Source organism: Alnus glutinosa, chromosome 11 (assembly GCF_958979055.1).
Source record: "Alnus glutinosa chromosome 11, dhAlnGlut1.1, whole genome shotgun sequence".
NCBI lineage: Eukaryota > Viridiplantae > Streptophyta > Magnoliopsida > Fagales > Betulaceae > Alnus > Alnus glutinosa.
In genome coordinates, this window is record NC_084896.1 from 11,906,194 (window position 1) to 11,920,491 (window position 14,298).

Genomic DNA, 14,298 nt, shown 5'->3' on the forward strand with positions numbered 1-14,298 from the left:
CCATAGTGCTTTGAGAGGGTGTTTAGGGAGAATCGAAGATCCACTAGCTATCAAACCGTTGCCGGTGTGTGCTCAACTGTTCATGTGAAGTCTATCTTAGGGGTTGGCCCTAAGGTAAAGGAATCCATCAAAAACCCCTTCAGGTGGAAGATCTGGTTGAGAAGCGTTCACGATGGGCTTCGTGTTAGAGTTAAAGATATGATTACTGCATAGGGTTATGTGAGTATGAGTGTCTTGTAACTAGCTTTGTTTTTGGATAGTAGATTTCCTGGTTTTGGCTGCCCCGGAGTGGTTTTTCTCTTCACAGAGTTTTCACTTCGCAACAAATATCTTGTCTTATTTAAATTTCACATTTAAGATATTTGGTTGCACACAAACACACACACACTTGGTTGAATTAGAAGTCAATATTTAAATTAACAACCATCTCAGGAGTATATCACACATTGGTGTTCGCAATGAGCCATTATTTTGTTCCTACCTTACGTTTACAGTAACAGCTACCAATAACATAATACTTTTGTTTTGAAAATGTTCCGTAGCTGATAGAGAACACACAAGCATTTCACAACTAGAATAATCTCACTACAATGTACACACACACACACACACACACATATCAAGTGACTCAGCTATACATGTATACAAGTATTCCATATCTCGGGATAACTCAAGCATACATGTATTTCTAAGCATGCAAATCAATGACATCAACACATCATTTCCAAATCATAACATACATCATTATGTAATGCATGCTTGAAAATAAATAGACTTCTAATTTAAATGTGTGTGTAATCAATTTGTGTAACAAAATATCTAAATGCGGAATTAAAAGAAAATAGATATTTTGTTAACGAAGTGAAAATTCAATTAAGAGAAAAATCACTTCAGGGAAGCCAAACCCAGAAAATCCACTATTCAGAAGACAAAGCTAGTTACAAGGCATTAATACTCACATAACCCGATGCAGTAGTCATACCTCTAACTCTGATACGTACCTATACGTGAACGCCTCCCAACCAGGTCTCCTACCTGAAGGGGTCATCAATGGACTCCTGGGCTCCTCCCTAAGCTAGACTTCAAAGGGTTGATCAAATCACACAATAACACCTTAAGAGAGCTAGAACATATCCCAATCTTTGACTAAACACCCTCTCTTAGTACAAAGGAATTCAATATCGAATTCTGTAAATAATACAAGCATAAAGACATCTATTTATAGGCTTTAGAAGACCTATTACAACATTGATTTGGAGTTCTCTGGGCGGCGTCTGGACTAAGAGAGTAGGAGTTTGAACTGCAAGCAACAATCCATTTCGATAATGCGCTTCACGCGTTTCTTCATTAAACTCCAGTCTTTCCCGTCCGGACAATGTTGCCCTAGAGTCCTGATGGTTGCATGCTGTCTTCATCAACAGTGTCTGCTGAGCTGTTCAGAATCTTCTCGAACATTGATGGGCGTCTGGACTACAACTAGAGAACCGACTTTACTGAGTTGTAAACTGCGCAGAATCTTCTTGGACTCTGAAAATTGCCTTCTAGATGCTTGTGACACTGATACTTGTCATATTAAGGCATTTCCATAGTTGAGAAAATATGCTCTGAATATTTTGCAAGACTGAATAATTATGGCGTCCCTGTTTCAGCAGTACACTAATATGGCAGTGATTTTGTCAACAGACTGTAGCCAATAAAACTAACAAACTCCCTCTTTGGCCATTTTGGGACAAAATTCACTTGACAGGTTAAAAATACAATCTTGGTCCAAAAATTAAAAATACTCCCCCTTTTTGTCTCAAAAGGACAAAAGGTAAACCTAGTTTTAAAACCACAGTAATTACAGTACTAATATCCAAAATAACAAGGATAATAGTAAAGTGTCTCAATAGTAGCTCAAATAACCATAGGAAGAAAGAAAATCCTCAAGGCACCAAGTCAAGTTAAGCTGGTCCTCTGCTATCAAGCTGAGCCACTTCGACTTCTAGCTCCAGAAGCCAAGTATGCATAGACTGAACACCTTCAGTCACTTGAGTCTCCAAAGCCTGAAATTGATCATCCATAGATTGAAATCCTCTAGTCAATTGGTCTGCAAGACGAGTGAGAAGCTTCACCACTGAACCTCTAACTAGTGCAGATCTGAAGAAATATGGTATGGAAGGCTCTGCATGAACTGGGGGAATAAGCTCATCTAAATCCTAAGACCTTTGGAATTTGGGCATATGACTTCAACATCCTGTTTTCCAAAGGATCCATCTGTCGGATACAGTGTTGGGAGATGCTGGATGACATATTCCTAAAAAAAAATTTAAACAGAAATATTTTCAAAAATACAACCACAAAGAAAGATTAGATCACAATAATTCCAAAACAATTGTGGTATTATGACGACTGTCAATTGGATGCAAAAACAAATTACAAAAATAAACATAGCAATCCAAATGACATAGATATATCAATATCAACCCAACACATAGACAGAATAGGATTTTCATTCATAATATCTCCAGAAAATATTCCAGTTATTAAAATATTCCATTAGTCTAAAAATGATAACAACTTAAAATAACAAAGGAAAACAAAGAGAAACAAGGAATGAGAGGAGATGTGCAGAGAATACCAAAATCTTGGAAGAAATTCGCGAGAAAACGCACACAACATGACATGATAAATCAACAAAAAAAGGCACTGTTGTGCTGTTGGCCGAGAAAGCAATGGGCTTGCGTCCGGACGTGTTACTCACTTGTTTGGACGGCACACTGCCAGATCATCGATCGACAGAGTCGTGCGTGTCTGGACCAAAGAACAGGTTCGTCAGGACGTTTCACACTAGAAGCTGAAATCAGAGGAAAATTTTTAGAAAAATAATTTTTCCTAAAGTTAGCTTCAGAATAAGCATGTATAACTAACTAATAAGACAGTCAAATAGCAATTCAAAAATATGTAAAGATATAATTGAGAGTTAAGTATTCAATAAGCACAAATTTTCCTACAGATAGAAATTTTAAATAGATGAGTTAACTCATGCTATGCGTGTGTGTGTGAAAGCTTTCTCAATAAGGTATGATGTTTGCTCATATAATTTAGAATAACTAAATTTTCTAAACAAGAGAGAAATATTCAATGTTAGATCAATCAAAAGTCAAACCTTATCTTACTAAGGCCTAATCACCCTCATCTGATACACTTCCCCTAAGAAGCAACATTTTTTTTTTCTTTCACTTAGTCCATTAGTAACCATCTATTTTTGCAATGAATTGGTCACTAACTATTTCTATAATGACAAGTTCAAGAATATATTTTTAAGCACATTTAGCAGTGGATCTTTTGAATCGAATTTTTTTGATTTTTAATGCTTTATTTATTTCTTGTGCTGCAACCTAGAGTGTTAGTTTATTAGCTTCATTCTGTTGACAAAAATACTTTATTGTATTGTTGCCTTTCAAAATAGGGTTACCGTATTATTCAGAATCTCCAGTTTGTTAGAGTTTATTTCTTTAAGATAGAAAGAGCCTTATTCTGACAAGTTCAATGTCACAAGCATCAAGAAGGCAATTTTAGAAGTTCCAGGAAGATTCTGCGCAGTTGACAACTTAGCAAAAGTCGGATCCCTTATTTCCGTTTGGACGTCTTAGTGATGCGTTTGGACGCCCTCCAGTGTCTAGAAGATTCTGACAAGCTCAGCGTTGCATCCGACCAGACGTCAAGGCAACACGTCTGGATGCTTTTCAGTGTTCGAGAAGAATCTAGTTTTTCATTGCAGACACAGGTCGGGAAAGACAACTTGCAACCGTTCCGACGAGGCCTTAATATGGAAACGCGTGAAGTGCGTTATGAAAAGGTAGTTGCACAGTTCACCATCCGAACCCTCTTTGACTTTGTCTGGACGCCGCCTAGAGAAATTCGAATCAGTGGCGATTTAGGTCTTCTAAGCCTATAAATAGAGGTCTATAGGCATGTATTATTTATAGAATTCAGTATTGAATTCCTTTGTACTTAGAGAGGGTGTTTAAGTAGATATTGTGAGATTAGCTAGCTCTCTGAGGTTTGTTGTGTGATTGATCAGTTTTGAAGTCTAGCTTAGGGAGGTGCCATAAACTAAAGGATTCCATTGAAGACCCCTTCAAGTAGGAGACCTGGTTGAGAAGCGTTCACGTATTGGTACGTGTCAGAATGCAAGGTACGATCGCTGCATTGGGGTATGTGATATTGCTTTGTTACTAACTTTGTTTTTTGAATAGTGGATATCCTGGGTTTGGCTTTCCCGGAGTGGTTTTTCTCTTAATTGAGTTTTTACTTCGTTAACAAAATATTTGTCTTCTTGAAATTCCGCATTTAGATATTTTGTTACAAATTGATCACACACACACGGTAAATTAGGAGTCTTTTATTTTTCAATTGGTATTAGAGCAGGTACACTCATATTTGGATTAAATTCCTGAGTGTGATCCATATTTTTATTGACTTCGTCTATCATGAATTCTTCTCAGCTATCTGAAGAGATTTCTGATAATGAGCTCTTGAGGATTTTCTTAAATTGAGTAAAATTTCTAAAAATTCCAATAAAAAGCTCAAAAAGGTTGAGCAAGAAATTGAGTCTTTGATCATTAAACTGTCTGAATCACATGCTTTGATTGACTCTTTGAAATCTAAGAATACCATGCTGTTTAACATTATTGATACACTTGAGAATAAATTAAAAGAATCTTAAGATCTCTTGAAAAAAAATCTCTAGTGATAATTTAAAAAGCATGCTTTGTATTCATACAGATATTTCTAATAAGCCTGACTTGATTATTGATGATTTGATTGCTTCTACTTCACATACTTCTGATTTTGAATTAGATTCTATTGTTATTAAGCCTGTGATAGTAGATATAGCTTGTTTAGATAATTCTGAAAATTCTTGCTTAAATAATGGTGAGAAGCTTAGCGTCCAAGGAATCAAGAACACAAGGTAAGTTTGTTCTTACTTGTCATAATTGTGGGAAGATTGGTCATGTTAGACCAAATTGTTATTTGTTAAAATCCCACTGGGCTTGGAATAAGCAAGTTGCTCCTAAAAAGGGTAATATTGTGAAACCTTCTTTTGATAAATATGTCCGCCCCATAGGAGACCAAGAAGGTAAGAACTTTGTTCTGTGTAAGAATGCTAACCCTAAAATTGCAGAGCCAAGCATTTCAGCAAACAAAGACAACCTACCTGCCATCACTATGGTGTCACAGGACACATCAGGCCACACTATCATCAGATCCAGCATCAGAAGCCTTGGATCAAAGGGCCTCTCCCTCATGCCGTCACTGTGGTAAGGATGGCCACACCAAGGCCAAATGCTTCAGAGTAAAGCCTCACAAGCCCAAGAAGAATCAGATTTATGAAGGTCTTGTCAACATGATGAAGAGTGTCCTAGTCAGACTGAATTTGGACATGGCTTAGAACCATGCCTCTTAGGTAAATAAGGTATGGGTAAGGAAGGATGAGACTATTCACCCCTTGAGGGGGAGTGGACTCACCTAGTAGAGATGACTTGAAAATTAAATAGACTTCTAATTTTAACAAGTGTGTGCAATAGTGTGCAACAAAATATCAAAATGCGAAATTAAAAGAGAAATATTTTGTTGACGAAGTGGAAACTCAGTTAAGAGAAAAACCACTCAGGGGCAGCCAAACCCAGGATATCCACTATTCAGAAGACAAGACTAGTTACAAGGCAGTAGCACTTACATAACCTTATTCAGTGGTCGTACCTTGAACTCTGACATGCAACCCAACACGAATGCCTCCCAACCAAGTCACCTACTTGAAGGGGTCTTCAATGGAATCCTTTACCTTAGGGCCAACCCCTAAGATAGACTTCAATTCAGTACAGTAACAACACTTGGCAAGGCTTGAGAGAGACTAACTCAGCACAATAATTCTAAAATATAACTCTCTAAGCACTACGGAATTCAATACCGAATTCATCCAATTCTCAAGCCCTAGTGGCCTCTCTTTATTGGCTACAGGTTCAAATGAGCGTCTGGCTTGAAATAGCTAGGTGCCGTCCAGACGGTAGACATAAGGCGTCCGGACGGACAACTGTGCGATCAGCTTTCCAAATTTCGCTGAAATTCTTTCCTGAATTGAGCCATGTCCGGACGGTGTTGCCATAGCGTCCAGACGGTCGCACTTTAGCTGCACGCAATTTCCATATCAAGGCTTAGCGCGTCCAGAGCATAAAATCTGTCGTTCGGATGGTTGATCTAATGCACGCAATTTTCATATATGAAGCTTGAGCGTCCGGACCATGAAGACTGTCGTCAAGATGTCTGAAATTTGAATGCTCGACTTGCCTTATGAATGAGCTCGTTCGGACGGTTACAGCTGACTTCCCATATTTGTGTTTTGGAAATAAATGCAATAGCTTATCGAACACTGAGTGGCGTTCGGACGTGCTGCTGAGACGTTCGGACGGATGCAAGTTGGAACAGTTCGAAGCTTCTCGATACAGAAGAAGGCCCGAACGAAAAGTTCTCGTCGTTCGGATTGATGATGCTTGGACAGTTGAGCGTCCGGACGGAATATCTCGTCGTCCGGATGATTGCAAGGGAACAGAATTTAACTGCTTTGAAATCTGCACACAGTCTTCTTTGAAGAACAAAACAGAATTGTAGACTCTGGAAAAAGCAGCTTCCCTGTATAAAATCATCATTACATAAAAGTGATTTTGTCCAGCAGAATGTAGCCAATTATACACCAACAAACTCCCGATTTGGCCATTCTGGGACAAAAATCACTTGACCGGTTAAAAATACAATCCCGATCCAAATCAAAAAACACTCCCCCTTTTTGTCACTGAAAAATAAATAAATTGACTTCTAATATAAATCAAGTGTGTGTGTGTGCACAAGGTATTAACAAAATAAGATCAATGCGGAATATAAAAGACACAAGAATTTTGTTAATGAAGTGGAAACTCAATAAGAGAAAAACCACTCCGGAGCAGCCGAACCCAGGATATCCACTATTCAGAAGACAAGACTAGTTACAAAGTAGTAGCACTCACATACCCCTGATGCAGTGGTTGTACCTTGCACTCTAACGTGTAACCCAACACGAACGCCTCCCAACCAGGTCTCCTACCTGAAGGGGTCTTTAATGGAATCCTTTACCTTAGGGCCAACCCTTAAGATAGACTTCAGATTAGCGCAGCAATAGCACACACAGCACCTGCTTAAGAGAGACTAACTCAGCACAATAACTCTATAATATAACTCTCTAAGCATTGAGGAATTCAATGCCTAATTCTTTGCGGTTCTCAAGCCTAGGGACCTCTATTTATAGGCTGCAGGTTCAAATGAGCGTCTAGCTTGATAAACCTAGGCGTTATCCAGACGGTAGACATAAGGCGTCCGGACGGACAACTGTGCGATCCGCTTTCCAAAATTCACAAAAATGCTTTCCTGATTTGAGCTGTGTCTTGACGGTGGTGCCCTGTTGTCCAGACGGTCGCACTTCAGCTGCACGTAATTTCCATATTAAGGCTTTGCGTGTTCGGAACCAAGGGAATGGTCGTCCGGATGGTTGATCTGATACACGTAATTTCCATATAAGTAACTCGCGCGTCCGGACCATAAAGGCTGACATCCAGACGTCTGAATTTTGAATGCGCAACTTACATTATGGATGAGCGTGCCCGGACGGGAATCTACATCGTCTGGACGGTTGCAGCGATCTTCCCATATCTGTGTTTTGGAAAGAAATCCTACAGTTGGTCGAACACTGAATGTCGTCCGAACGTGCTGCTGAAACGTCTGGACGGATGCAAGTAAGAACAGTTCGAAGCTTCTTGACATAGAGGAAGGTCCGGACGGAAAGTTCTCATCGTCCAGACAGATGATGCTTTGGACAGTTGGGCGTCCGGACGGTATATCATGTCGTCCGGACGGCTGCAAGGGATCCGATTTTTCTGACTTGTAGATCGTGCAGAATCTTCTAGAAGACCACTGAATAGCAGAATCCCTGTTTAAAGTATCATTACATAGAAGTGATTTTGTCCAACAGAATGAGGCTAATTACAAACTAACAGTCACAAAAGGACAAAGGGTAAAACAGAGTAAGGAGAAGAACCATATAAAAATTACTCCCCCTAAATGTCTCAGAAGGACAAGGGTAAACAGAGTAATAATATCCAAGAGTTATAATGTTTTAACAAATAATCCACAAAAAGAAAGATAAATTGTCTCAAAACAACTAAAAACCAGGCACACAAAAAAAAAAAAAAAAAAATCAAGATGCCTTAGCCATAGGCACATCGTCCTCATCATTACTGCTGGACGGATGATGATGCCTGAGACACTCCTGGATGTCCAGCTGACTCTGCTCCACACGGAGGTTAATAGAGTGAATCTCTTGCTGCATAGAAGAAATTGCCAGCTGCATAGAGCTCATGCCTCCCTGAAGTGTAGCCAAAGCCTCCAATATCTGAGCATAGTCGGCATCCTGCTGTGTCGGTGGTGGAGCAGTCTGAGATGAAGAAGCAATGTCCGGTATCTCAACATGAACAGGATCCGGCTGAGGGTCTTCATCTTGATCGTCATGCCTCAGCTGGGCGTTTGACTTCATCAATGTCTGCTTGCTGATGGGATCCTGGATCTTCATCTCCGGCTCTCCATCTATAGAAATGCCTGACTGCAGAATGATCTGAGTAAGCAAGCAGCTGAAGGGGAGGCCAGTATTGTTCTCATCTTTGGCCTCCAAAATAATACCCATAATATGCTTGCACAGACAAAAAGGCAAGTGCAAATAGATGGCGTAAATGAACTGTGCCCTCTTTAGAATTAGATTGCTCTGCCTAATGTTGTGAGTTTTAAATGTACTCGCAAGTGCACGAATTGTTTGCAATATAGCGTTATGCAAGTGCGAGGTCGAATCCACAGGGAAATGGTCAAAAATTAGTGTCTTGTTTAATCAACCTCATTCTAACCTAGTTCCAAGAGTTTGAGGGTTAAACATGCACCAAAAATGCTAAGTTAAAGAGGAAGAAATGCAAAATGTAAAAAGGGACTAAGGCTAAGGAATTCACCAAACCAAATCCAACAATTCACACTCTTGGTTTCCACTTGAACACCCAAAGAACATTATGCTTAGGGTGTCATTCAAGTTTCTCAACCATAAACCTTAGAACCATTAAATGAATCCAACGAAAAGATAAATCACAAAGAGTACCCATTTGAAATCAAATCATCCATTGTATCCATTCAAAGAATAAATCACAATGAATATCATCTTTCAAACCGATAAAACAATGTATCCATCGGTTGAAACACATCAAATGTCCTATTTCTACCACCAACTACATTCATTGCAAAAGATAAAGCATTAAATGAATGGAACTTGAACAACATAATGATATAGCATTAAATGTGCAAGTAGTACTACAAGAATGTGAGTGTCATCAATGGAGAGGTTTCATCCTCAACCTTAGTTGAGAGTTCTAGCCTCCCATGACTAAGAACACAACAAAAAATTGAAGAACAAACATGAAAATAGAAGAAAAGCTTTACAAAGACAAATGTCTAAAGAAAAGAGCTACTGAAATAAACTACAAAATGCACGAAATTAAACCTAGCTACTGCTCTAAGAACTCTGGCCAACAAGGAGGCATGGCTATGGCTTTATAGAAGGAAATTAGGGTTAGAAACCCATGTAAAATGACTCCTCTAACCCCCTCTAGGGTTCCTCTCTTGCTAGAGAAACAAAGGTCACGACACCAGCGTGTTTTGCTGCGAAAATCAGAGGGAGAACTGCTTTTATCATGGAGACGCTCCTGATTAGGCGTTCTGGCCCGCTTCTGCAATAGTCAGTTCTGGGAAAAATTGATCGATCGAATTATATTCGATCGATCGACTTCGGGAAAAATTTGATCGATCGACTTTTGAGTTCGATCGATCGACTTTCCAGGACTTCCAAATTTCCACATGAAATTTTGCCATTCCTCTCTTATTGACCTATAAAACACAAAAACACAAAAACTAACAAAAACATCAGAAAATAGCATGGCTAAAGGTCTAACTAATGTGAATCAAGGGTGTTAGTATTTTGGCCTTATTCTGTGTTTGGACAAAATCACTTATGTGTAATGATGCGGTAAATAGGGATTCCACTTTCAGAGTGATGTCAGAAGATTCTGCCTGCGAGTCAGAAGAATTTCAAGTTCCTTGTCAGCCATTCGGACGATGTGTCATCCCGTCCAGACGCCCATCTGTCCACTGTTCCATCCGTCCGGACGACGTGTCATTCCGTTCGGACATCAGACAGACAATCATCATCTGTGCGGACGACATGCTTCTTCCGTCCGGACACCTACATCGTATCGAGAAGCTTTTGTACTAGCTTTCTCCGTCCGGATGCCTATCAGTTCTCGAATGGTTCACTGATTCTTTCCAAGTTTCAAGACAGGGAAGATCAATCAACCATCAGGACGATTTAGTATCCCGTCCGGACGCGTATCTCCGTAAGGCAAGAATCGCAGTTCAAAATGGACTGTCAGGACGTCTGACAGCTGTGGTCTGGATGCTAGTGCATCGTATATGGTAACTGCCGATTCGACTTCAACCGTCCGGACGTCTCCCCCTCATTGTCCAGACGCACGTGCATCAAATATGGAAATTGCGTGTTGAAGTTTAGCCGTCCGGACGCTCCTGCCCCATGGTCTGGACGCACGAAGCCTGTTATGGAAATTACTTGCAGTGGATGTGCGTCCGTCCGGACGATCGAGCCATCCCATCCGGACGATGTTCTTATACAGGAAAGATTTCTCCGTGAAAATTTCAGAAAATCCTGTCACACAGTTGTCCGTCCGGACGGCCATGGTTCACCGTCCGGACGGCCCCCAGGCATATTTTGCCTGACACCCATTCTGACCCCTAGCCTATAAATAAAGGCCCCTGGGCACTTAGAGCTGCAAGAATTCGGTGTGAATTCCATTAGAGCTCAGAGACGTGATATCTCCTCTGAAGCCGTTTTTCAAGTGTGCTATGCTGTAAACTGAAGTCTATCTTAGAGGTCGGCTCTAAGGTAAGGAGTTCCATTGAAGACCCCTTCAGGTAGGTGAACCTGGTTGGGAAGCGTTCGTGTTGGGTTACACGTCAGAGATCAAGGTACGACCACTGCATCGGTACATGTGAGTGTTACTGTCTTGTATCTAGCTTTGTCTTCTAAATAGTGGAATTCCTGGGTTTGGCTGCCCCAGAGTGGTTTTTCTCTTAACTGAGTTTCCACTTCTTCAACAAAATTCTTTGTGTCATTTACTTTCCGCTGTGCTTTAATTTTTGTTGACACATGTTGCACACACTTTACTTTTAGAAGTCATTTCAATTTTTCAATTGGTATCAGAGCTTGGTACACTATGAGAAGATTAAATTTCTTGAGTGTTTTTGACTTCTACTATGTCTATATTGAGTATGGATTAAATTGTTTCTATTTCACATGATATGTCTGTTCATAAGACCATGTTCATTAAACCTATCATGACTCTCAGTGATGAGTCCGAAGAAGATGCTCCAGAGTCTGACAAATTTCTGGCTTTTGTGGCCCCTTATATTGAAGAAGAAGACTCATATTATTCGGAGCATAGTGAGAATGAGGTAGAGCTCAAGGAAGCATACAAAACTCTCTACAAAGAGTTTGAGAAGCTGAGGGAAGGCCGAAAGCAGCAAGTTAATGATCTGAACAGTCTACATATTGAGAAGAGTTCATTGCTGCTTAAGATACAAGAGCTCGAGGAAAAGCTACTTGAGACACAACTCCAGCTAGAGAGAGTCACTGATGAGAAGTTGACTCGTATGCTGTCCATCCAGAAGAGCCGACATGACAAGACTGGTCTCGGGTATGCAGCTTCCTCTTCTGATATTCCTTCTTCCTCAAAGACTGTGTTTGTGCCTCCTACAGTCCCAGAGCTTCCTCCAGTTATTGAAGATAAACAGAAGGAAAAGGCCAATGATCATGTTCTAGGCACTCAGCAGCCTCATTCCATCAGAAGACCTCCTATTTGCCATCACTGCGGTCTCAGTGGGCATATACATCCTCAGTGCTCCCTCTTGAAAGCACAAAAGGCCAAAGCCAAGAAAGAAGTGCCTAGACAAGCTCAGTATGGCACTGTACCTACAGCTCAGCATCAGACTCCTTGGCATCAGGCATCCTATCAAGCACCATTGGGACAAGCACCAAGACTTCAGTTCCAAGCCCCTTGGTTTCATGCTCCTCAACGTCAGTGGCCTCAACAGCGGTTTGTACCAGCCAATCAGAGTGGCACTTACAAGTGCAAACCCATGCAATTGAGAAGGCAATTGAGAAGGCCCCAAAAACACGCAATTTCCATATCTGATGCACGTGCGTCTGGAAAATGAGGGGGAGACGTCCGGACGGTTGAAGTCGAATCGGCAGTTAACATATATGATGCACCAGCGTCCGGACCACAGCTATCAGACGTCTGGACGGTCCATTTTGAACTGCGATTCTTGCCTTATGGAGATACGTGTCCGGACGGGATACCACATCGTCTGGATGGTTGATTGATCTTCCCTTTCTTGAAACTTGGAAAGAATCAGTGAACCGTTCGAGAACTGATAGGCATCCGGACGTGCTGCTGAAACGTCCGGACGGAGAAAGCTGGCACAGAAGCTTCTCGATACGATGTAGGTGTCCAGACGGAAGAAGCACGTCGTCCGGACAGATGATGCTTGTCTGTCTGATGTCCAGATGGAATGACACGTCGTCCGGATGGATGGAAAAGTAGACAGATGGGCGTCCAGACGGGATGACACATCGTCCGGACGGCTGACAGGGAACTTGAAATTCTTCTGACTCGCAGGCAAAATCTTCTGACATCACTCTGAAAGTGGAATCCCTGTTTACCGCATCATTACACATAAGTGATTTTGTCCAAACACAGAATAAGGCCAAAATACTAACAAACTCCCCCTTTGGCCATTCTGGAACAAAAATCACTTGATCGGTTTGGAAATACATTCCCGGTCCAAAATAAAAAAGGGGTCCAAATATACAATATTTGGTACTCATCACCTAACAATAGGCCAGAGATTGTGCTGGACGATCTTTGCTAGCATGCGGTGCGAGGGAGACAAAGCACCGATCTTGATGGCAGTAGATCACTCCTCACCCTGGGCAATATGAAAGAATTCCCTAAGCTCATCCACGGAAGGTGGCAAAACAACTTCATTGTAAGGGCTGGTAAAAATCTGGAAAACTGGCACTTCAATGATCTGGCTGATAACCTGAGGATCAACCATAATAATATGCCCGTCAATGGTAGACTGTAAGACAATGCCATTGTCATCATTTTGCACAACCTCAAGATTGGTATAAAAAAGTCAAACCAATCTGGTGAGGACTACACAGGCGCAGTTGTGGAGGTAGCCCCAATGATATGTCTGGATGAGCTCATTAATGCTATCCAGTGGAGCAACCAAGAGATCAGTACGAATGACATTCCTTTTTGGAATGACTGCTTTGTTCAGAATTCTAGCTCTAAAAGCTGCCACATCCTCTTCGGTTCTTTGTCGGACTCTCTATTGTGGACTGTCAGCAGACATGATTCTACAAAAGTAATTACCAACAAGGTATGCCAAAAATATTCTTAAAAATATTAGACACTTAATAAAAATCCAGCATTATAATGGCAGAAAAATGGACTTTCCAAAAGTTACAAACATTAAATATTTCAATACAGTCCAAGAGATTGCCAAAATAGATAGTCCCAACACAGCATATATCACAGATATGCAGTTTTATTCTCAAAACACATTCCCCAAAAGATTTAATATTTGAATAGTGAATAAAACAATGAAAAGAATAGAAAGAACAGAAAAGTACCTAGAATGGAGAGAAATAAGCACAAAAAGACAAAGAATGCCGAGAATATGCACTAACCATGATAAAATCACTCAAACGGACAAAAAAGCAAGAGAAAAACGAGTGGGGAAAAGAGTGATGCGGCAACTAGGGTTTGAGCATCGATTTATAACTTGTGGGGTCCCCATCCGAACGGATCATTAACTCGTTCGGACGCGCGTTGCCACATAAACATGTGACAGGTCGCGCCCGTCTGGACGTATTACCTGACCATCCTGACACCTGAGCTGCATTTGTTCGGACGCAAGGAGAGGTTGTCCGGACACTTCACATTGAAAAATAGAAATTGAAGGAAAAATTGCAAAAAAAATATTTTTCCTAATGTCAGCTTCAGAACACGCATGTATAATCAGCTGATAAAACAATCAAATAGCATCTCAAAA